This window comes from Colobus angolensis, unplaced genomic scaffold (genome assembly GCF_000951035.1).
Source record: "Colobus angolensis palliatus isolate OR3802 unplaced genomic scaffold, Cang.pa_1.0 Scaffold61, whole genome shotgun sequence".
NCBI classification, from domain to species: Eukaryota; Metazoa; Chordata; class Mammalia; order Primates; family Cercopithecidae; genus Colobus; species Colobus angolensis.
The window spans coordinates 1,677,607-1,703,441 of NW_012119710.1; the positions used below are offsets into that span (position 1 = coordinate 1,677,607).

The window sequence follows — 25,835 nt, forward strand, 5'->3', positions numbered from 1 at the left end:
CTCCCACCCAGATGTCCTGACCAGAGTCTAACTGCACCGAGCCTTCACCAGTGTGTGGGAACAGGAGGATACAGAGGTGAGAGGCTGAGAGGCCTGGGGGTCTTCTAGGCAATGAGGCAACCCACTGTCCCACAACCACACATGGTTGCCTTTCCCTAGGGCAATTTGGGTGCTGGAAATATCCCTGCCCTGGAGGCCCTTACTGGCTGAGAAACCTTAGACCAATCACCCTGCCTCTCTGGACCTCCGTCTCCTCGTCTTGAAACTGAACAGAAATATTCTCAGAGCCACATAACCACACAGATAGCAATATGAATTAAGTGCTCAGCACTTTGCACACATGATCTTGGCTATTCCCACAACAATCCTAAGACCTGAATTCTTAGTGAGGTTAAGTAACTTGCCCAGGGTCCAGGTGAGTGAGTGGCCACAAAAGGTTTGGACTCAGTCACCCTGACTCCCAGCCCAGGGGTTCAGCCTCATGGCTACCAGCCTCCCTTCTCAGGGTGAGTCATACTTGCAAATGCACGGACGCCCTGCCCAGTTCACGGGCTGCAGGTCAGGTCATGCTCCACACTGGCTTGCTTGATGCCCTGGATGAAGTTGCTGGCCGCCGGGGTCTCCTAGTGCCCTAAACTCCTCTGCCGTATCTCCATCATCAACAAGCTGTGCTCCTCTGGTTCCTGGAACAATCTCCCTTATTTCTTCCACCTAACTCCTGCTCCTCCCTCAGATCCGCCTTCAGGGAGCTCCCCAGAGCACGGCCCCAGTGGCAGAGGTGGCCTTGCCCTTCCGCCGTCCTTTCTATGGGGAGGGCCTCCCCTGTGCAAATGCCTGGCCCATGGGTTCAACTCCAGACTCTGCCCTCTCTTTTAGACCCTCCTCTGGGAAATGAGCATAATAATGGTCCCAACCACATAGGGTTGTTGCCAGGACTAAGGGATTTAGCACAGGTTCAGGCTTAGAAAAGCTGTCAGGATTTTTAAAGATGTCTAGAGTTTAGGCACTCAGCATGGCCCACAGTGTGACACACCATTGTAGGCTTTCCTATGATACAGCCTCTAACAAAACACGGCATCCTGAGTCCCTGGCAATAGAATTGTTTACTTTTATGCCAAGACAGTCCAGAAGGCACCAAAATCTGCATGTGGCGTGTGCCCAGGCAGAACCCACAGTTCTTATGAGGTTATCTAAAATGAAAACACACATCAGCAAGGCCCATGGTGGTCCCGCACGTGCTGAATGTGTCCGGGAAAGGAGGCAATGTGCTTTCCTCATGGAGGAGCAGGAAATTGTTGGGAAAGTGTTGAAGGCACAAGCACAGTGTGTTTAGTTCAGAAAGCTAAAGAAAAAAAAAATGAAGCCTTTTTGACTCATTACAAAAAAGAAAGAAATTCTGCAGATGTGGAGCAAGCTCGCCATGCCCCGATGGGCATTTCGCCCCCAAAGGCACTCTCCTGATAGTCAGTTGTCATTGCTGGTTGAAGTCTGTGTCTTCTCCGCTGAACCCTAAGTTCCTGGAGGGCTTCTGGTTCATTCCTTGCCCTGTCCCCAGCTTGGAGGGTGTGCCTGGCACATAATGAGCATTTAATGCATATTTGTTGGATAAATGAATGAATGAATACAACGGGCCCCATTGTCCGTAGCAGCATGAAATAATGTGATGCAGAAAAGAACTCAGGCAACGGTGAGTTCTTTTAGAGTGGAGTCCCATACTTGTGTGACCTGATAATCACCTGCACCTTCTGCTAGAAATCCAGATTCTGGGGCCCCACCCCTGGAGATTCTGGTTCTTTGGGCAGGAGGGGGCTCTGGAAATCTGGGCTGGTTTTTGTTTTGTTTTGTTTTGTTTGTTTGTTTGTTTGTTTAAAACAGAGTTTCGCTCTTCTTGCCCAGGCTAGAGTGCAATGGCGCCGTCTCAGCTCACTGCAACCTCAGCCTCCCGGGTTCAAGGGATTCTCCTGCCTCAGCCTCCTGAGTAGCCGGGATTACAGGCATGCACCACCATGCCAGGCTAAATTTGTATTTTTTAGTAGACACAGGGTTTCTCCATGTTGGTCAGTCTGGTCTCTAACTCCTGACCTCAGGTGATCCACCCACCTTGGCCTCCCAAAGTGCTGGGATTACAGGCGTAACCCACCATGCCTGGCCGGAAATCTGGGCTTTTAAAAGTACCTCGGTTGATTCAGATACACAGGCAGTTTTAGAAATGCTGGCTTAGATCAAAGCTTGGAGAGGAGAAAAGTGAATATACTGCTTACATGTCTCAGAGGGTTGGGCCTGGGGTTCCTCCTGTCTGAGATACAAGGCAGAGGGAGAGGGACCTGGTGGGCTTCCTGAAGGAGGAGGCATGCAGGCAGTGTTGAGGATGGGTGCCAGTCTTCCAGGGAAGGAAGAGGAGAGGTGGAGGGGTGTTGCCACCAGTGGCCCGAAAGGATGGGGCGCCAGCCTCCGACCTCACAATGACCACCTCTAGAAGTCGGAGGAAGGTGGCTGCAGCCCCAGCGTGTGACAAGTCCAGGGTCCTATGAATCAGGATGCCCCTGGGGAAAAGGACACCCTGAGCATGATGTCCTGTGTCCACTCTGCTTAGGAGGAAATCGGGGGCAGCACTTTCTAAAGGAGGCCTAGTCAGGACAAAACCTCAGGCCTGGGATTAGCCCAGTGGGCCTTTCCTGGAGGTGACACCCTAGGCTCTGGAAGGAGAGCTGCCCCAGCCTAGAAGGGCTGGGGAAAGGAGAAGAAAGAGGAATTGGTGATGGTCAGCAGCATCTCCCATTTCTATCATGGTCCAGAGGAGGGGTGGCCAGTCTGAAGTCACATGGCAGACATTAGGACTAGAACTTGGTGAGGACATTTGGAACATGAAATGCCCACCTCACTGCTTCCCACCTCCTAAGCACAGGCAGGCCATTAGTCTGTTTTCAGCCCAGCACAGGTGGAGAGGAGAGAAGGCAGCCAGACGGACATTTATTTATTTATCTTTTTTTTTTTTTTTTTGAAACGGAGTTTTGCTCTTGTTGCCCAGGCTGGAGTGCAATGGCGCGATCTCGGCTCACCACAACCTCCGCTTCCCAGGTTCAAGCGATTCTCCTGCCTCAGCCTCCCGAGTAGCTGAGATTACAGGCGTGAGCCACCATGCCAAGCTCATTTAGTATTTTTAGTAGAGACGAGGTTTCTCCATGTTGATCAAGCTGGTCTTGAACTCCCGACCTCAGGTGATCTGCCCGCCTTGGCCTCCCAAAGTGCTAGGATTACAGGCGTGAGCCACTGTGCCTAGCCAAGAGGGACATTTTATTGTTACATATTGACTATGAACTTAGGCCTCATGAAGTCCAGCCCCCAGGAAAGCTGTTGTAAACTGGGGTGTTTGTTTATGTCTGTGTGCATGTGTGCGTGTGTGTGTGTGTGTGTCCACATGTATGCTGTGGGGCTCCTGAGTGTGTACAGGGATGTTATTGATTCTTTACCACTGTATCCCGAGTGCCGAGCGCAGTGCCTGGCATGCAGTAAGTGTTCAGCAAATGAATGGGTGAGTTCCAGCGTGTCCACATATGTGTTGTCAGATGCAACTCAGATCTGTAGGACCCAGGGAGCCTCCCCAGAGCTCCGGAGAGGGCAGCACTTGCACAACCTTAAGAGTTCAGGCTGTTTTGAGAGACAGGAAGGATTTGCAGGCAGGAGACTGAGAGCCACCCTGGACAGCCAAAGGTAAGCCGTATTCGCCAGGCCCTGGAGGAGAGAGAAGGCAGGAGACATAGCAAGTGCCAGGGCTGAGAGGTGTGAGATGGGCAAGTCCATAGCAAAAGGGTGCACTAGAGTCAGACTGCAAGGGTCAGCAAAGATGCCCAGATACAGCTTGAGCAACTGAGTATGCTGAAGCCTTATTTCCTGGGCTTGGGGACCCTGGGGAAGGAGTGCAGCTGGGGGCAGATGCGGGGTCCTATCATGGAATAAGAGCCATGTTGGAAGTTTGGGCCGAGAACAGGCTAATGGCCTGACTGTTGAGGGTATCAAAAGCTCCAGTGACTAGAGAGAAGGAGACGTTTTGTCAAAAGGATATCTTTGGAGGGAGATCTGGGGATGCTTAGATTTCTATCCCCTCTGAGGGGCTGTTTTGGAAGTGCCTGCCCCTCTCGTGGCTTCTCACAATCCCAGTGGATTGTGAGAAGATGGTAACATGTGTCTCCAGTGAGCTGGGGATGCAGAAGCCTAGACAAAGTTGGCTCCCACCAGGAAAATCTGAAAAGGCCAGCAAAGAACTGCTACCTGCTAGGGATAAGCAGGAGATGGATCTGAGGTTGGGATTGGTTGGGATTCCCCAGAGTTCACCAGAGTGTAGAAAACAGGAATATTTTCTGAGGTCTAAACATGGGCCTGGTCTGCCAAGAAGTTTCACAAAACACAGCTCTTCCTCCTCCTCCTCTTCAGAATTATGTGGACAAGTAAATCTGGTAAGCGCGACAGCAGAGCATGAGTGTGGGGTGGACGTGGAAAGCCAAGGTTAGAGCGGGCAGCAGCCACCTGCAGGATGCCCTTGGCCCGCGGTGTGGGAAGTGCAGCCAAAGGCTCCCGGGACAGGAAGGAGGCATCCAGAAGAACCCACAGAGTCAGCCCTGCCCTCTGCCGTGCCCTGTGAGCAGAAGCCATCCCATGACAGAACCAGTGAGACAAAACCTTTCCTTCCCGACTCCTCTCCCTTCTGGGCTATGCCCTGGCAGCCCCTGGAACTGCAAATACAGGGTGAGTGTCCCTTATCCCAAATGTCTGGACCAGAAGTGTTTTAGATTTGGGACTTTTTTTTTTTTAATACAGAATGTCGCCATTGTTGCCCAGACTGGAGTGCACTGGCAGGTTCTCAACTCACTGCAACCTCCGCCTCCCAGGTTCAAGCGATTCTCCAGCCTCAGCCTCCCAAGTAGCTGGGATTACAGGCATATGCCACCACGCTCGGCTAATTTTTGTATTTTTTAGTAAAGATGGGGTTTCACCATGTTGGCCAGGCTGGTCTTGAACTCCTAGCCTCAAGTGATCCACCTGCCTCGGCCTCCCAAAGTGCTGGAATTACAGGCATGAGCCACCATGCCCGGCCAAGATTTGGGATATTTTTGGATTTGGGGATTTTTACAGATACATGATGGGATATCTTGGTGATGGGACCCAAGCCTTAAACACAAAATTTATTTGTGTTTCATATGCATCTTCTACACATAGTCTGGAGGTAATTTCTAGACTATTTGAAATAACTTTGTATGTGAAACAAAGTTTGTGCATATTGAGCCATCAGAAAACAGAGGTTAGGTGGAATATTCTACACTCGTAGTGTCATGTCATGGGTACTCAAATAGGTTTGAATTTGGGAGCATTTCAGATTTTGAATTTTTGAACTAGGGATGCTCAGTCTGTAGCAACATGGGGGAAGAGGGGCACGGAGCAAGGGCATGTGCAGGGGCAAAGTAGGACCAAGCCCCTTCTCCAGCTTGCTGCCGGCAGAGGGCAGCCAGGGCAGAAAGGTGGGTTAGCTTTGAACCAAGTTCAAAGATGCAGTTACTACCTTGGACCAGACACTTTTAATGCCAACTTGACTGTGTGTTTGCAATTTAAAGTGACCTAAGAATTTTTATCACCTAACCAGGGTCAGAAAACTTGTGGGGCTGCCTGAGTTTTCATCCAGGAATGGGGGGGACTAACTTCCACCTGCGAAGGAATCGTGAAAAGTGAAAAAAAAATGTTGGGTGACAAGAATAAAGTTGTTTTCCCTTTCCCCTGAGTCTGCTTATCTAATGCACTGGTTTCTGTCATTACGGCTGTGACTCTGTCTCCCCTGCTAGAATGTGGGCTCCTGAGGGCGGGGCCCTGTCAGATTTGGGTGTGTCCCTCCAGCATCTGGCCCAAGGCTGGGTATTTGATAAACCTCAGTAGATGTCAGTTTTCTCTCTTTTTTCGCCTGACCCTGGGTGTTCATAAGAGGTGGCATCAGGTTCCGAGGGTAGCCCAGGGTCTCATGGATGTGGACAGAGATTTGGTCCATCCCTCGTGGCTTCTCCAAGTGTCAATCACATAAATCAGTCAGGCAATCCATCTGCCAGCGACAGGACTCAACGGTCAGGCGGTCAGACAGTCGGGCATTGATCAGGGGACGGCTGGCAGCCAGCCTTGCCAGTCAGATGGACAGACAGTCCGAGGATCACTCTGCGCTCAATCCGATACAGACTGTGCAGGGTCCCCTCCCAGCACGCCAAGAGTGTCTCTCTTCTTCCAGGGGCCCCCCTGCCCAAGAGGCCTGGTCTGGGGTGCTCCTGGCAGGGTGTCCGTCTCTGATCGCCGACTTGGCAGCCTCCTGGATGCTGGCTGCAGCGCTGCCCCTCCTCCTTCCCCTTCCTCCCAAGGTGGGTGCTTCAGGCTCTGCCAAAGCATTACTAAGCCCAGCGGTGACGTCACCCTCCCTGGTCCCACCCCACCCCCAACCGGCTTACCCTTCACCCCTGGCTGCCCCTGCGAGGATGACACATCCTGGGTGGAGGAGGGGCTGTGCCCTGGGACCAACGTGAAGATCCTCCCCCACCCAGGCTCCTCAGTGGGTGGGATCTGGTCAGGTGCTTCCCCAGCTGGAGGCTGCTCAGCTCCAGCAGTTATAGTCCTGGAGACTGAACAAGATGTACCCCAATGCACACTGAGGCTCTTCCCCTCACCACCAGGGTGACCCTGGATAAGGGACTTTATCTCCTTCAGCTTCATCTCGGCTGATAATAGGACCTGCCTCAGGGGGCGAGTGTGCGGGTGTGAGGCTTCAATGAGACCATGCACCGCAAGCCCCTGCCCCACTTACAAGGGGAACTTCAGTCTGCCTTGGTTGCCTGCGGGCGCTCACTCCTAATTCCTCAAGGTCCATTTCAAAGCTAAATGGCTGGTCCTTTGCTGTTAGTGTTAGCTGAACGACAAGGACTTTTCACCAATGCTGTCAAGCTATGAGGTCAGCACCCATTTCCTGGGATCACTGCAGCCATCCCGCAGTGTGGAGGGCCACTTGGGAGTAGGCCTTGGACCTTGCTGCCCATGGAAATTCTAAGCACTCCTCCTCACTTTGGTTGCAGGGATTTTCCCTCCTCAGTGTGGCCAAAGGCCCAGTCCCACCTCCCAGCACTGGCTCTTCTCTCTTCTTCCCAAATAAATACCTGGATGGAGGTTTTATTCAGGAACAACCTTGAAATAGAACCAGGCCATCTATCCCCTGGCACCTGGAATCTGGAGCCCCAAAATTCAGAATGCTGAAGGTTGGTTGGCTTGGCATTGGGAGGGGGAAAACCTTCCTCCCACTCCTCCAGGGAGATCAGGTGTCTGCTGTGATCTGCCCTGCCCAAGATCCCTGTCTGACTGAAGGACGATCACCCGGGCTGCCCCAGCGGGTGTCATTGAACCAACACTTCAAGGATGTCCCTCAGAACATTAGTCTTGCCAGGTGCTTGACAAAACCCACACCTACACACATCACCACCACCAAAATCACACAATAGTAGTAAGTGTTATGTGGCTTGCTCAAGGTGGAGGGTCTATAAGATAACTCCTCATGAAGTTGGGATCCTACAGAACTCAATTCTTAGTGTAAGGGTAAAGAATAAATAACTCCGCTGCACAGAGGGGAAGCAAGGAAATGTATCCATCTTAAGCATGACATCATGTGGAAGAGGAAAAACGTCTACAATGAGAATGCAGAAGCATAAGCCAGCCCTGATGTGCCTTTGCACCTGAATTGGTGCTAACTATATGCATCAATAAACTTCCAGTAGAGACTTCAGTTTAATGTGGCCCTAGGTTCGTAATGCTCAAACGTGATGTGCAGGATCAAATATAAACTCTCTCTGGAGGGATGTAATTGTAAAGACTCCTACAGATAATGTTCCAGGAAATAGGAGGTCTCAGTAGAAAAATTATAAAACACACAAAGAAACGAAATACCACGAATAAGAGTCAGTATAAACAACAGACAGGAGAATCAGACCAGAAAAGACAAGTGACGTTGAAACTGGATGCAAAATACAGGATGTTTCAAAAATAAGAGAAGTTTGAAAATATGAACAAGTAACCAGAGCCTGCACAACAAAATGGATTTGGAAATTAATCAAATGAAAAAAAAATTTTTTTTTAGTTGGAGTTTTGCTTTTGCTGCCCAGGCTGGAGTGCAATGGCACCATCTTGACTCACTGCAACCTCCGCCTCCAGGGCTCAAGCGATTCTCCAGCCTCAGCCTCCCGAGTAGCTGAGATTACAGGCACCTGCCACCAGGCTTGGCTAATTTGTTTGTATTTTTAGTAGAGATGGGGTTTCACCATGTTGGCCAGGCTGGTCTCGAACTCCTGACCGCAGGTGATCCACTGCCTCGGCCTCCCAAAGTGCTGGGATTACAGGCGTGAGCCACTGCACCCGGCCAAATGAAACTTCTAGAAATGGGAAATATAGTCACTGAAATGGCAGAATTCAAAGTATGGGTCAAATAAGAGTACATACCTGTGAAGACAGAATTAGTAAAATATAAGACGAAACGGCAGAAATTATCTTGAATATAGTCCAAAGGGAAAAAGAGTTGGAAAGTAGAAAAGAGAAGTAAAAGATGTGGAGGATAGAAATCTGACATGTTCAGTCAGAATACTAGAAAGAGAAGAGGGAAAGTATGGGGAAGAGGTAATATTTGAAGAGATGGTAACTGACTGTTCAAGAATTGTCAAAAGACATCCAACCTTAGACCCAGAAAACTCAGTAATTTTTAAGCACTAAAAATAAAAGGAAATCCACCACTATACACATTAAAGTGAAGCAACAGAATTAAGAAAGAGAGATTGTCACCCATAAGTGAACTCTAAGTAAGCTGATCTCATAGAAGTAGAGTAGAATAGTGGTTATTAGAGGCTGGGGAGGGTAGGGAGGAGGGATGAATGAGAAGAGATTGGTCAATGGGTACAAAGTTACAGTTAGGAGAAATAAGTTCTAGCGTTCTCTTGCACAATAGGGTGACTATAGTTAACAATAATGTATTGTATATTTCAAAATAGCTAGAAGAGAGGATTTTGAATGTTCTCACCACAAAGAAATGATAAATGGTGATGGATTTGTTAATTACCCTGATTTGATCATTACACAATGTTTACATGTATCACAACATCACATTGTTCCCCATAAATATGTAGACTGATTATGTGTCAGTTAAAAAGAAATTATACTTTAAAGAAAGAGATCATAAAAGCAGCCAAGACAAAAAAAAAAAAAAAAAAATCCCATGAAACAGCCTTCAGACAGGTGGCTGACTTCTCAGCAGCAACAATTCAATTCAGAAGACAGTAGAATAATATTTTTAGTGCATTTTAAATTATATTGCTGAAATAAAATAGTTGTTGACCTAGAAGTCTGTATCTGGTGAATCCACATTTCAAGAACAAAGATGTAATATAACTGGGAGGGGCTGGGCATGGTGGCTCGTGCCTGTAATTCCAGCACTTCCGGAGGCAGAGGCGGGTGGACTGCTTGAGCTCAAGAGTTCAACACCAGCCTAAGTAGCATGGTGAGATCCCCGCTCTGTCTCTACAAAAAATACAAAAATTAGCTGGGTGTGGTGGCACATGCCTGTAGTCCCAGCTACTTGGGACGCTGAGGTGGGGAAATCACCACTGTGCTCCAGCCTGGGTGACAGATTGAGACCCCATCTCAAGAGGGGAAAAAAACCAAAAAACTGAGTTTACCACAATGGACCTCACTAAAGGATAGTCTAAAGAATGTACTTTATTCTTCCCAAGGTCAAGAACAGATAAGGAGGTCTGCTGTCACCAATTCTATTTAACATTGTACTGGAAGTTGTAGCCAGGAAATTAGGCAAGAAAAAAATTAAAGAAGTAAAACCATCTTTATTTGTAGATGATATGTTCCTCTGTATAGAAAATGGTAAAGAATCAACTAAAAAACTATTAGACTAATAAACAAGTTTAGCAAGGTTGCTGGATACACAATCAATGTGTACAGATAATTGTATTTCTATACATTAGTAATATATAATCCAAGAAAAATGGATGTAAGAAAAACAATTCCACTTACAATAGCATTAAAAAATTTTTTTTAAACTAAGGAATACATTTAACAAAAGAAGAACAACGCTTGCACCCTTAAAACTGTAAAATATGATTGAAATAAATTAAAGGAGACCTAAATAAATGGAAAGATTGCTTCTGTTCATGAACTGGAAGATTTAATATTATTAAGATGGAAATGCACCCCAAATTGATTTACAGATTCCGTGCCACCCCTATCAAAATCCCAGCTGGCCGTTTTACAGAAATTGATGAGCTGATCCTAAAATTTATATGGAAATGTAAAGGACCAAGAATAGATAAAACAGACTTGAAAAAGAACAAAGTTGGAGGACCCACACTTCCTGATTTTAAAACTTACTACAAAGCTGAAGTAATTAAGACTGTAGTCCTGGCAAAAAGAGTGACATAGAGATCAATGGAAGAGAATTGAGAATCCAGAAATAAAATCATACATTATGAAAAAGGGTGGATGCCAAGACAATTCAATGGGAAAACATATTCTTTTCAACAAATGGCGCTAGAACAACTGGATATCCATATGCAAAAGGATGAAGTTGGATTCTTTCCTTACACCATGCACTAAAATTAACTTACAATGGATCATAAACTTAAATGAAAGAGCTAAAACTATAAAACTCTTATATATAAAACTTAGGCACATAGGTTTAAATGTTAGTGACCTAGGATTAGGCAAAACCTTCTTAGCCATGATGTCAAAAGCACAGGCAACAAAAGAAAAAATAGATGAATTGTACTTTATTTAAGATTAAAACATTTGTACTTTAAAAGATATCATGAAGAAAGTGAAAAGACAACTATAGAATGGGAGAATATATGTGGAGATCATTTATCTGATAAAGGACTAGTATCCAGAATATATAAGGAACTCTTACAATTCAATATTAAAAGGACAAATAATAATCTATTTGAAAAATAGACAAAGGACTTGAACAGACATTTCTCCAAAGAATATATGCAAATGGGCCAGGCACGGTGGCTCACGCCTGTAATCCCAGCACTTTGGGAGGCCAAGGCGGGTGAATCACAAGGTCAGGAGTTTGAGACCAGCCTGGCCAAGATGGTGAAACACCATCTCTACTAAAAATACAAAAATTAGCCAGATGTGGTGGCGGGCCCCTGTAATCCCAGCTACTCAGGAGGCTGAAGCAGGAGAATCTCTTGCACCCGGGAGGTGGAGGTTGCAGTGAGCCGAGATCGTACCACTGCACTCTAGCCTGAGCAACAAGAGCAAAACTCTATCTCAAGAAAAAGAAAAGAAAAGAATATATGCAAATGGCCTATCAGCACATGAAAACAGGAAAATGCAAATCAAAACTACAATGAAATACCACTTCACACACACAAGGAGGGAAATTATAAAAAAAAAGGAAAAGAAAAAGAATAAAATATCAAGTGTTGGCAAGGCTGCTGAGGAATGGAAACCCTCGCACGTTGCTGATGGGAAGATAAGATGGTGCAGCCACCTTAGGAAACAGTTCAGCGATTCTTCAAAATCTTAAACATGGAGTAATCATATTATCCAGCAATTTCACTCCTAGATATATACCCAAGAAAACTGAAAACGTACATCTACATAAAAATCTACACACAAATGCTCATAGGAGTATTATTTATAATAGCCAAAAAGTGGAAACAACCTAAATATAACTTTGTGGATGAATGCATAGGTAAAATGTGGTATATTCATACAATGGATTATTATTTGAGAACAAAAAACATGGAGTACATGCTGTAACACAATGAGTTTTGAAAACATTATGCTAATTGAAAGAAACCAGCCACAAAAAACCACATACTGTATGATTCTATTTACACTAAATGTCAAAAATAGGGAACTCTACAGAGACAGAAAGTAGATTAGGGGTAGCCTAGGGCTGGGAGATTTGAGGAAAAATGTGGAGTGATTACCAAGGGTTATAAAGTTTCTCGTTGGGATGACGGAAATGTCCTAAAGTTGATTGTGGTGGTGGTTGCAAATCTCTGTGAATATATTAAAAATCATTGAATTCTACAATTTAAATGGATGAATTCTATGGTATGCAAACCATATCTCAATGAAGCTTTTCAAAAAATATACTCTAGACAGAAAGAAAAATATCTGAGAGTTGGAAATTCTGAGATACAAGAAAGAATGGTGGGCAAAGATAATGATACATGTGTGGTTAAACTCAAAACATAATGACTGCATGTACAAGAGATATAATGTCTGATTGTGGGGAGCTGATTTCACAAAATAAAACTAAAATATTGGACAATAGTAGCTGGTAGGTGGAAGGAGAATAAAGGGAATTAAAGTGTTATGAGATATTTGTATTGTTTGGAAAGAGAGTAAAATCATATTGACTTTATCTTAGTTATGTTAAGTAAGGATGTTGAACTGTTAAGGATAAGGATATACAGCCATGTTTCACATAATGATGTTTTGGTTAACGACAGACCTCATAAACAATGGAGATCCCGTAAGATTATAACGGAGCTGAAAAATTCCGATCACCTACTCACCTAGTGATATCGTAGGCATCAGCCATCATAACATTGTAGTACAATGCATTATATTTCCTACGTTTAGGTATGTTTAGATACACAAATGTTTATCACTGTGTTACAATTGCCTACAGTATTCAGTACAGTAATATGCTGTAGAGGTTTGTAGTCTAGGAGCCATGAGCTATACCATGTAGCTTTAGTATGTAGTAGGCTATACCATCTAGTTGGTGTTTAAGTATAATCTATGATGTTTGTACAATGACAAAATCACCTAATGACAAATTTCTCAGAATGTATTCCCATCGTTAAGTGGCATATGACTGTATAGAGAAAATAAAACTGCTTGACTAGTAGGGGGGAAATGGAACTAAACACATATACAAAACTAGACCTGATCATGACTGACCAGATAAGCAGATCACAGAGGAGCTGTACTTATGGGTTGAGTCCCGTAAAGAAGGCAAAACTCACCTAAAAACAGACAGACATTTTGAGTGCTGGGTTTTTAGGCATTAGTGGATAACATTACTTTTTGTTCATAATGTTAGTTTTCTCCCTTTAGTTGTTCATACTGTATGTTTTCAGTGAGGATCAAATTCATTTAATTCAAAATGAGGCAAGAAAGAGAAAAAAATTGAAAAAACTGTACACATAGCACAAAATAAGACGGTGGAAACACACCCAAATGTATCATTAACCACAAGCAATATAAATGGACTCAGTGTTCTGACGAAAAGATAAATCTTTCTGACAAAATTAAAAATTAAATTCTAGCTCTAAGCTGGTTATTTTATTTTTATCATTGAGACTACATGCTTATATATTTTTATTTTTATTTACTTTATTTTTTGTACAAACAGCAGCCCCACTGTGTTTCCCAGGCTGGTCTCGAACTCCTGGACTCAAGTGATCCTCCCACCTCAGCTTCTCAAAGTGGTGGGACTAAAAGTATAAGCCACTGTGCCTGGCTTATATATTTTTTAAAATATCAGCTTTATTGAGATATAATTCATTTACCACACAATTCACCAATTTAAAGTGTACAATTGAATGGTTTTTAGTATATTCACAGATTTGTGCAACCAACAATTTTAGAACATTTTTAATTGTCTCCAACTTACTGTATTGAGAGTTTACAGGCCATAACACAGGGAAGAGGAGTCCTGGGGGAGCCTGTCAGCTTCCTGAGTTAAGGTAATGGAACTGGGAGTTACAAGAGGCCAAAAAGTCAAGCTCACAGGGAAGAGTCCTGGAAAAGAGAGAGCTGTACAGAGAGAATTCTGGAGGTAGGAGATCCTCCTTGAATATTCAAATGAGTACTGATTAATGCATGCATGTGAGGAACATACCCAGATCTGGGGGTATAAAACCACTTGACAAGATTAGAGCTCGCACAGGTCTGGGGATAGTTCTTGTTAGCACCAGTCAGGATTTTTAAAATGTCATAACTTATGAATCATGGGTGGACTATTCAAAAGAGTTGTCTCAGTGTTGAGGGAAAATTAGCCCAAGACTCAATGTTTCTCTGATCCCACCTAATAAAGTTTAAAAGCAAGACCTACAAGAATCCATCTGTTTCCAACTATCTTTATTGAATTCCAAAACAATGCTCAAGAATAGTCATAGGAATTCTCAAATATGCTACATCTAACAAGATACAATTCATAGTGTCTGCCATTCAACTGAAAATTACCAGGGAGGTAGATAAAAACTACAACACTTGAGATAAAAATATTCTGGGATTAATGGCAGCTTAAACACTGCAAGTGAACTTGAAGTCATTGCAATAGAAATTAACCAAAAGAAACATGGCTAGAAAAGGAACCAAAAAAACTAAAAACCATGAATATAGTATCAGTGAGACGTGGGAACAACTTCAAGCAGCCTAACAGATGTACAAATGGAATCTTCAAAGGAAGGAAGGGAGGCTAAACAATGTTTGAAGAAATAATGACCACAATGTTTCCAAATTTTATTATATAAATATACACAGAAAATAGGAAGAAAATGACACTAAGCCACCATTATAATCAAGCTATTTAAAATCACTGGTAAAGACAAAATCTTAAAAGCAGCCAGAAAAAAAAGACACATTATGAACAGAAGAAAGAAGATAAAAATGACAGCAGACTCTGTGTTGAAAATAATGCAAGTCAGAAGGCAGAGGAGCATTAAAAAAGTTTGCCAACCTAGAATTCTTTATTCAGCAGGAATATTTTTCAAAAACAGAAGTGAGATTAAATCTTTTCTGACATACAAAAGCTGACACATTTCATGACGAGCAAACCTGCACTATAGAAAATGTTAAATAATGTCCTTCAAAAGAACAAAAATGATACCAGATGAAAATCTGGATCTACACAATGGAATAAAAGGCACAAAAATGTTAACTATATGAGTATAAAATGTATTTATTATTATTTAAATATCTTTAAAATATAATTTACTATTTAAAGCAAAAAAATGGCAATGTGGTGGAATTTTATAATACATGTAGAAGTAAAATGCATGATAAAAATGGCACAAAGACAGGAAGAGGAGAAATAGTATACTCTTGTACACACTTTATACTCATGAAGTGGTGTATCACTTGCAAGTAAACCAATAAGTTTTATAGTTATACTATAACTATGTACTATAAGTTTTATATCTATAACTGTACTATAAGTTTTATATTTATAACTATGTACTGTAAGTTTTATAGTTATACTATAAATATGTACTATAAGTTTTACAGTTATACTATACTATAAAACCTAAACACTAAAATAACACAACAAAGGATTACATGCAATAAGATAAAAAACGAGATGAGAATACTCAAAAGAAGGCAGAAAAAGGAGAAAACTAGGATCTTCAAGGAACATATGAGACACAGAGAAAATAAATAACAAGATGCTAGATTTAAATTTAACCATATTAGTAATCACATTAATATGAATGGCTTAAACACCCCAGTTAAAAGGAAGAGATTGTCAGATTGAATAGACAAGCAAGACTTAATTATATGCTGCCTATAAATATAAAGACACAAATAGGTTAAAAGTATGAAAAAAAAGTTATACTGGCTAACACTAATCAAAAGAAAGCTAAAGTAAGCATATTAATATTAAACAAAGTAGATTTCAAAGCAAAGACTATGCCCAAGTATAATGAGTGTCATTTCAAAATGATAGAGAGGTGAATTCATCAAGGAGAAAAAAATAACAATCCTAAATATTTATGCTCCTAACAAAAGAGCTTCAAAGCCCAAATTGACAGAACTACAAGGGGAAATAGAGAAATCCATAATTGCAGTTGGAGACTTCAACAGTCTTCTCTCAAGGACAGCTAAGACAAAACAGAAATTTAATAAACATACTGATGACTTGTACAAGTCTGTCACTTCAATCTAATATTTGTAAAACACTCCACTCACAATACAAGAACACACATTCATTTTCTAAAGTACACATAGATAATTTACCAAGATAGACTATATTCTTGGCCACAAAACAAGTTGCTATACATTTTATAGCATTCAAATCAAACAAGGTATGTTTTTTGACCATAAAGAAATTAAATTATAAATTATTAATAGGAAGTCACCTGGTAAATCTCGAAGTATTTGGAAACTAATATTTGAAAAGTTCTAGGTAACTCATTAGTGAAAGAAGAAATCAAAAGGAAATTATTGTGAATTAAATGAAAATGGAAATGAGATATTAAAAATTAGGGGATGCAGGTAAAGCAATATTTAGAGGGATATTTACATTATTAAGTACATATATTAGGAAAAAAGCATCTGAAATGAATTACCTCAGCTTTCATCTTAAGAAACTAGAAACAGGAAATAAAATTAAACCCAAGAAAATAGAAAGAAAATAGTGAAGATCGGAGTGAAAGATGATAAAACAGAAAAGCAATAGAGGAAAAATCAATAACACCAAAAGCTGATTCATCGAGAAGACTGATAAAACTGATAAACCTCCAGCCAGATTGGTCGAGATAAAAACAGATATAACTTCAATTACCAATATCAGGAATAAGAGAAACCATATTACTAGAGGTTCTACAGATACTAACAGGAAAATGTAGCGATATTATGAGCTTTATGTCAGTAAGTTTGACAACTTAGATAAAAAAAAATTCCTGCAAAGACACAAATTATCAAAGCTTACTCAAGAAGAAAATAACTTAAATAACTGTATTCCTAGCAAAGAAATTGGATATGTAGTTCAAAACCTTGAACAAGGAAAATGCCAGACCCAGCTTCACTGTGGAATTGACCAAACTTTTACAGGAAAAAACAATACCAATTCTATATAAATTCTATCAAAAACTTAAAAAGTGACATATTCTTAACTCGTATTATATGGTCATCATTGCTTTGTTACCAAAGCCAATTAAAGCCATTATAAAAATAGAAGACTATGTGTTTGGTATAGATAAATCTCCCTCATGAACGTAAGTGTAAAAAATATTAGCCAAAGTGTTATTGAAGTAGGCATAACAATATATTAATTTTTTAATACACCATCCTTCTGCAGCACAATGTATTAAATTTATAATGCATCATGACCAAGTGGAGTTTTACTAGAAAAACGTAAGTTTGGCTTAAGATTCAAAAATCAATCAGTATAATTCATTATATTAACAGACTAAAAAAGGAATGCCATCTGGTCATCTGAATGAATGCAGTAAAAGTATTTGTCAAATCCAAATACTATTCCTTACAAAAACTCTCAGCAATAAGAGGAGAGGAGAGGAGAGGAGAGGAGAGGAGAGGAGAGGAGAGGAGGGAAGGGAGGAGGGGAGGAACTTCCTCAATTTGATAAAGGGTAACTATAAAAAACATACAACTAACATTATACTTAATGATGAAAGACTGAATGCTTTTCCCCTAAGATGAGGAACGAGGCAAGGATGTCTGTTGTCACCACTTCCATTCAACATAGTACTGGAAGTTCTGGCCAGTGCGTTCAGGTAAGAAAAAGAAATAAAAGTCATCCCAATTATTTTTTTAAAAAGTAAAATTGTCTTTATTTTGCAGATGACATGATGATCTATGCAACAAATTTTATGGAATCTATGAAAATACTGTTATAACTAATAAATGGATTAAGCATGGTGGTGGCATATAAGATCAATATGTAAAAATCAGTTGTATTTCTATATACTAGTCACAATAGGAAATTGAAACAAAAAATACCATTTACAAACATGTCAAAAACAATAAATACTTAGGGATAAGTCTGACAAAAGACATGAAAACCCATACATTAAAAACCAGAAAATATTGCTGAGAGGAGTTAAAAATAAATGGAGAGATATACCATATTAATGGATTGGAAGATCAAATATTGTTAGTGTCGATTCTTCCCAGATTGAACTACAGATTCAACTCTACCCCAATGAAAACGTGGGCAAGTTATTTTTATAGAAAGTGACAAGCAGATTCTAAAATTCACTTGGACATGCAAAGGACCCAAAATAACTAAAACAGTCTTGACGAAAAATATAATAAATAAATAAATACAGAGTCAGAGGACTTACACTATCTCACTTCAAGTCTTTATACAAAGTCACAGTAATCAAAACAGTGTGATATTAGCATCAAAATAGACAATGGCACAAATAAGTGTCTGTAGCTAGACCCACTTATAGATAGTTCGTTTATTTTGAACAAAGGTACAAAGGCAATTCAGTGGACACATGGACATATGGTGCTGTGTAATTGGATATCCATATTAAAAAATAACTTCAATTCATATATCACATCACATATGAAATTAACTCAAATGGGCCATAGACTTAAACGTAAAACTTACAATTATAAAACTTCTGGAAGACAACATAAGGGAAGATATTTCTGACCTTGAGCTATTCTTTTAAAAAAATTGAAAAACTGGACTTCATCAACACTAAGAACTTCCACTCCTCAAAAGACTTTTTTTTTTTTCCTTTTTTCAACTTCTTAAAATTCAGGGGTACATGTGCAAGATGTACAGGTTTGCTACATAGATAAATGTGTGCCTCAATGGTTTGCTGCACAGATCATCCCATTATCCAGGTATTAAGCCCAGCATCCATTAGCTATTCTTCCTGATGCTCTCCCACCCCTGACTGCAACAGACCCCAATGTGTGACGTTCCCCACCATGTGTCCATGTGTTCTCATCATTTAGCTCCCAGTTATAAGTAAGAACATGTGGTGTTTGGTTTTCTGTTCCTGCATTAGTTTGCCAAGGATAATGGCTTTCAACTCCGTCCATGTCCCTGCAAATGACATGATCTCATTCATTTTTATGGCTGTATAGTATTCCATTGTGTATGTGTACCACATTTGCTTTATCCAGTGTATCATTTATGGGCATTTAGGTTGATTCCATGTCTTTGCTATTGTGAATAGTGTTGCAGTGAACATTCAGGTGCATGTTTCTTTATAATAGAATGATTTAAATTTCTTTGGGTATATACTCAGTAATGAGATTCCTGGATCAAATGGTATTTCTGCCTCTCCGTCTTTGAGGAATGGCCGTACTGTCTTCCATAATGGTTGAACTAATTTACATTCCCACCAACAGCGTAAAAGTATTTCTTTTTCTCCACAACCTCGCCAGCATCTGTTGTTTTTAGACTTCTTAATAATAGCCATTCTGACTGGCATGAGATGGTATCTCATTGTGGTTTTGCTATTTGATTGTGGTTTGAGATACCTCTTTTGTGTTATCTCATTTGCATTTCTCTAATGATCAGTGATGTTGCATTAAAAACTTCTGCTCTCCAAAAGACATCGTTTTTTTCTCTTAAAAAAAAATCTCATTTGCATTTCTCTAAATACCAGTGATGTTGAGCTTTTTTTATATGTTTGTTGGCTGCATGTATCAAAAGACATTATTAAGAGACTCAAAAGTAAGTCACAAACAGGGAGAAACTGTGAATCCCATATCTGATAAAAGACTTGTATCCAAAATACATAAAGAACTCTTAAAATTCAATAAATAAAAATCATAAATGGACAAAAATATTGAGCAAATACTTCACCAAGGAAAATGTGCAGTACAAATGTCAATTAAGCACATAAAAGATGCTCAACATCACTAGCCAAATAGGCAAATGCAGATTAAAACCACAATGAGACACAATTACGCATCTATTAGAATCTCTAAAATTAAAAAGACTGACCATACCAATGTTAGCAAGGATTAGAACTGTCATACACAGCTTAACGAACTATTAAAACTGCCATACAGTGCTTGTGGAAATGTGAAATGGCGAAACTACTTTGAAAAACAGTTTGGCAGTTTTTTGAAAAGTTAAGTATATCTCTGCCATATGACCCAGCCAATAAACCTCTGTTTAACCAAGTAGAAATAAAAGCATATGTTCGTTTAATAATTTCTACACCAACAGTGATGGCAGTAGTCAAATCCGAAAACAACCTAAATGTCCATTGAAAGGTGAAAAATAAACAAATGATGGTGTATCTATACAATAAAATATTACTCAGTCCTAACAAGGAATGAACTATTGATACACACGGGAACTTAGATGAGCCTCAAAATAATGACACTGAGTGAAAGAAGCCAGACAAAATACAGTGCATGTTGTATTATTCCATTTCATGAAATTCTAGAAAACGTGAGTAAATACATAGGGACATAAAACAGATCGATGCTGACCTGGGTGGAAGTTGGGAGAGGAGCAGGGTGGAAGCATCAAGACATGTGAGGGCATGTTCAGTACCTTGAACGCATTGACGGTTTCACTAGTGTTTACGTAGGGGAGGAAAGATTTCTCATGCATCTCAAGGTCCATGGCTAAGGCACCTATAATAAAAGACAGATTAACAAGAGAAAAGCATGCAGTTTTATTTAATGTAAGTTTTATGTGACTTGAGGAATGAAATTGCAGAAATAACTTCAGAAATGAAGACCCAAAGAAACAGAGAAAACTGTATTTTTATGGATGGTCATGTAGAAATATGATCGGACAAAAGGGGATATGATCTAGTGGAAAGAAACTGGGGGGAACTTAGCGATCCCTATTGGCATCTCTGCGTCTTTGAGGAGAAGGAAATTACCTTTCTCTGGATATAGTGTGTGCTTCTCTAGAATGAGGGTCTCATGACTGACTTTAGTGGATGGCACTTGAGAATTGTCTTATGATCTGCTTCAGTGGAGAAGGGTGGGAGGTCAGAGAGACCTTCTTGTTTCTGCTGTTTTCTCAAATGGCAAGGTGCCATATTTTGGGGTAGTGTGTCCTGAATCCCATTATATGTGTTAAAACTCATCAAATTGTATGCTTTATATATGTGAAGTCAATTTATATCAATCATTTCTCAATTAAGTTATTAAAATAATCAGAGGATATTATGAACTTTAATCCAAATACATTCTTTAAGTATGTAACATAAATGAATCAGAAAAATAAAACTTGAAAATTGAGGCCAAAAGAAATGTGATGTAAAACAGTGTCCTCTAAAATGGCTCAGTTTGGGACCACTGATCTCAATAGTTCTCAAACTGAACCCAACGTTTCAAATTTTCTTCAATGACAACACCAGGCTCAGACAGGTTTACAGGCAAGTTCTACAAAATTTTCAAGTTTCATGTAATTCTAATCCTACACAAAGCATTCCAGAGGTCAGAAAAAGAGAGAATACCCATTTTTTTTTTAACCTCAACCTCCTGGGTGGTTGGGATGACAGGCGTGTGCCCTTAACCCTGGCTAACTAATTTTTATATTTTTTGTAGAGATGGGGGTTTCACCATATTGTCCAGGCTGGTCTCCAACTCCTGGGCTCAAGTGACCTGCCTGCTGCATCCTCCCAAAGTGTTGGGATTGCAGGCATGAGCCACCATGTCCAGCCGTTGTAGCTTATTTTTATGAGGTTAGTATAACCTTGACACCTAAACCAGATGCAATGCAATGGAAAAAGACACTTCCTTACCCTTGAACATGGACACAAAACTTTGGACGAAGTATTAGCAAACAGAATCTTGTAATGAATGAAAACCACAACACGTCAGGTCCGTGTTCAATTTATCTCAAGAATGCAAAGTTGATTTGACTTTGGGAAATAGATTAATGTAATTCACATTAAATAAGTCAAAGGACAGATGCTACATAATAATCTCAACAGGTGCAGAAAAAGAGGACAACAAATTTCAAGATTCATTCATGACAAAACTCTCAGAAAAATGCAAAGAGAAGAAAATTTTATTTAACATAATAAGTGGTACCAACAGAAAACTTACAGCAACCAGTTAGCATGAAGAATTGAAAACATTCCCTTTTAAATCAAGCAAGTCAAGGCACAGTGGCTCACACCACTAATCTCAGTGCTTTGGGAGGTTGAGGAGGGAGGATTGCTTGAGGCCAGGATTTTGAGACCAGCCTGGGCAGCAGAGCAAGACCCCTGTCTCTACAAAAAACAATTTTAGAAAACTTAGCTGGGTGTGGTGGTGCACACCTGAAGTCCCAGTTACTCAGGAGACTAATGGGGGAGGACGACTTGAGCCCAGGAATTCAAGGTAACAGGCAGCCAGGGTCACGCCACTGCACTGCAGCCCGGGTAACAGAGTGAGACTCTATCTCTTAAAAATAAACATTAGAAGTAATACAAATCAAATCAGGCAGAAGACAAAGATGCCTGCTCATGCCACTTCCAGATGCGATTGTATTGGCAGTCCAACACAGTAAAAGAAAAAATAAGATAAAGTACATTTTTAAAAAATTAAATGATATAAAGATCGAAAAGAAAGGGAAAAAACCTACTTGCAAATGGTGCAGTTAATTGTTTACATAGACAACGGAAAGGAATTCACTGATGTACTATTAGGATTAAGGAGAATTCAGCAAGGTTGCTAGATACAAAATCAACATGGAAAAATCCATGATATTTCTAGGTCCCAATACAAACAATTAGAAAATGTAAATAATAGAAAATGATAGTGTTGACCATAGTTGCCTCATCTGTGGCATGTGAGGAACAGCGCCTACTTCAGCATATTTACATGAGGATTAAGTGAGACAAGTAAGTCAAGAACTAGCAAGTGCAAAGTTACTAAGTTACCAAATGTCAGTTTCTCTCCTTTCTCCCTGGGCATTGGCTTAGGCACCTTCTGGAGACCACTTTGGCAGGACTCAGCTCACCTTGGCCTCTGGAGCTCCAGGAAGATAGGTATGATCCTCACCCAAATATCTACCACATAAGGCAGAAAATGACCAGTGTCACAAGAGAAAAGACACAGGGGGTGGCAGAAGGAGCAGACAATGGTAGGAGCTGCTTCCCATCTGGAAGCACTTGACTGGGGGCCTGAGAGTGGGCAGAATGTAGGCATTTGAAAAAAAACTTAAAGGCTACTCTATGGACAGTGTAGACAATGGCTAGAGGTGGAAGCATGGATAGGGTTTAGGGCAGGAGAATTGGTGTTGGCTGCAGTCAAGCATGTATGGAGTGGAACTGTGTGCGGTGAAAGGGGAAGTCACTAATGGCGGGACTTCAGGTATCACACAGATGCCACACTGGTGAAGGGGCCCAGGCAAGGAGACCTGGGTATGGCAACACCATGGCCTCCGACCTCCTCTCACGCTCCTTACTGTGTCTGCCTCTGAGCTTGGTGGAGTCGTGCATTCCACTCCCTGCTCTGCCCAGCCCTGGTGGCTCCCCTAGAGCTGGTGGCCTTCTGCCCTCTGAGGTTTAGAGAGAAACGTCCTGTCTGCGGGAGAAAATCTCTGCAAGGTGTTTACTGCAGGGACCCAGGGAGCCAGGGTGGCCATGAGCCAAGTCTGAGTGCTGACCGGGGATTTTGCAAGGAAGAAGGAAGGGGGCCTGGATGTTTGAACAGCTGGGGTGGATCAGGGGCTGCCATCCCCTTTTCCCCCTCCGCCTCCCCTGCTTTCTGGCTTTGACACCCTGTTCTACCTGGGGTCCTGGCTGTTGAAGTGTCCGTTAATGGAGCTCTAGGACTGGAGGGCATTTTCTGTCCCCAAATAGGCAGATTGTGGAAGGAAGGTGTTTTGCGTTTTCTCCTAGGCGGGTTTGTGGGTAGGGGGCTTGCATACATACAAGCTGAACTGTGCCTTGGAGTTCCACGGAGGATGGGCTGAAGACCCAGCCAAACAAAACACACCAAATTGTAAATCTGTCAGAAGCTGAAGTTAACTTGGGAGGTACCAAGGATACTTTCTCAGCACAGGATACAGGGGCTACCAGGCTGGAGGATGTTTGAGAAGCCGAGCCTCCCATCTCCCTGTCTCTCCTGGAGACAGGTTTAGAGGGTGGTGATGGGGCCTGGAGATTGTGGGGATCCCCAGGTGAAGGCTCCCCAGTCCCAGACTCCAATCACCTCTCCAGGAAACAGCAGCATGAATTCTCTTGGACAGCTGCAGAAAACTTTTATGAGCCATGTCTCCTGAATCTAACACCAACCTTCTGGTGCATTTCTTCTCACAGTACCAGCATCTTCTTGATCATCTGTCACAGGTATTTAATCAGCACAGGGCATCCTGGGGATGGGGACCCTGCAGCCACCTGCCAGGGACCATGGGCCCTGAGTTCGCTCCCATGTTATGAGGCCTGAGGGAGCTGAAGCTGTGAAGTTCTGTTGAGGCCACTTGCATTGTCCACACAAAACCATGCCCCTGGAGAATTGCAGGCAGTGGCCAAAGTCACTGTCAGTGAGAACACTCTGATGGTGTGCAATGGACATTCTCCAGGAAATGTTGAAGATGGTCCGCAAATGCGCTCAGACCCTCTTGGGCAAAGAGCTCTCCTCTTAGACGACCAAGAACAAATAGCGGTGGCACTTGGAAAGTAAACGATAGAGAGCAAACTGCACCCCACCTCCCCAACGTGGTGGGCAGACCCTGAAGAAATACACATCTAAGCTGAGGTCCCAACTGTGCCACTCCCCAGCTGTGTAACTCACAGAGCCTCAGTCTTTTCATCTGTAAAAGGTGGGCAGTGACGCCTACTACAGGTTATTGTGAAGATAGATGGAGACATAAATGACTTGTCACACAGTGGCTCTGCCCAATGCAATTCGCCCCCCTCACCCCAACACAGAGCACAGTGGCGGGTGAGGAGCAACACCGGGAATCTCCATGAAGAGCTGGGCTTTCCTGTCACCCAGCGGGTGGCCTCCTTGCCACTGCTTTTCCAGCACTTTCCAGCTTATAACTGTGGGCAGCCCTGGGGTGCTAGGGGGTGGGAGGAGGCAGCTGCAGGGCTGGGGGCAGTGAATGGGGTGGATTTTGCTGACTTTGCCTTTTCTGCTCCTGCCTGGATCAAAGTGCGGGAGGCACGAAAGGAAAGAAACACGCCTGTTTGCAGCCAGCCTTGTTCTCCCCTCTGTCTTTTTTCACCTGCAAGCTCTAAGGGGCAGAATCGGCCTGGAGGCTATGGAATAGGGGAGGCCAGGAATACAGGACTGAGTCTCCAGGGTCAGGTCAGGTTTCTGTGCCCCCAAGAAGAACCTGGAAAGTTGGGGGCTTTTCACTCTCTTCCCTGTTGCTGCTCCCCTCCCGCTGTCACCCTGGCATTCTGGCTGGTTCTCTCCTCTCCAGCTTTTCCACTTATGAAAGCCGGAAGCCATGGGTTGCGCACACTGTCTGGTACCCATTTATGGCAGGCCTTGGGAACATGAAGGTAATCAAGCCAGAGGTTCCTGACTCGTTCCTGCTTTTCCAGGAAGGTGGCCACAGAAGACTGTCACTGCCATCAAGGAACTTGGGACCCAAGGTCTGGGAGGGACAATGACTCCCACTTAGAGCATTTGGTAAGGAGGTCTCAGGGCAGGGGGCTCCTGATGGAGCCAGGGCTCCCTTGGGAACCTTTAAGGCCTGGGAGTTGGTCATCCTCCTCTTGCCCCAGGAAGCCCTCCACTTCTCCTTCCTTGCTGATGCAGGACTGCCCTCCTGGCCAGTGCCCTGGTGCCCAGACATTGCCCTGTGACTGCCTCCCTGTGCCTGGTGTGGCACTGGGCATAATCACTCACTCATCCTTACCAAAGAGACAGACTTGGTTGCGGGGACACACTCCTGGAGCCCCGCCTCAGCATGGCCACTCCCTAGGTGGGCCACTTGGGACAGTGGGCCTCTCTGAGCCTCAGTAGTCTCATGTGCCAAATGGCAATAAGAATGTTCCCCTTGTGAGCAAGCTCCAGGTAAGGCAGGACTGCTGCTTTCTCGGTCTGCTCTTCCGGCCAGCAAGGAAGCTCGCAATGTCAGTAGCTGAGACACCTGCCTTGTTGAACGAGCTGGA

General features: G+C 42.5%; 1 protein-coding gene and 1 pseudogene across 1 annotated transcript in view; both read left to right on the forward strand.

The window, feature by feature from the left end:
• Positions 1-11,176, forward strand: part of CD82 (CD82 molecule) — a 74,056-nt gene extending 62,880 nt beyond the window's left edge. The window contains exon 10 of the mRNA XM_011963274.1: positions 11,065-11,176. The gene's annotated coding sequence lies outside the window, so the exon portion shown is untranslated. The remainder of the gene's footprint in view (positions 1-11,064) is intronic.
• On the forward strand, positions 1,013-25,526 carry LOC105527248 (annotated as a pseudogene).
• Positions 25,527-25,835: the final 309 nt, after the last annotated feature.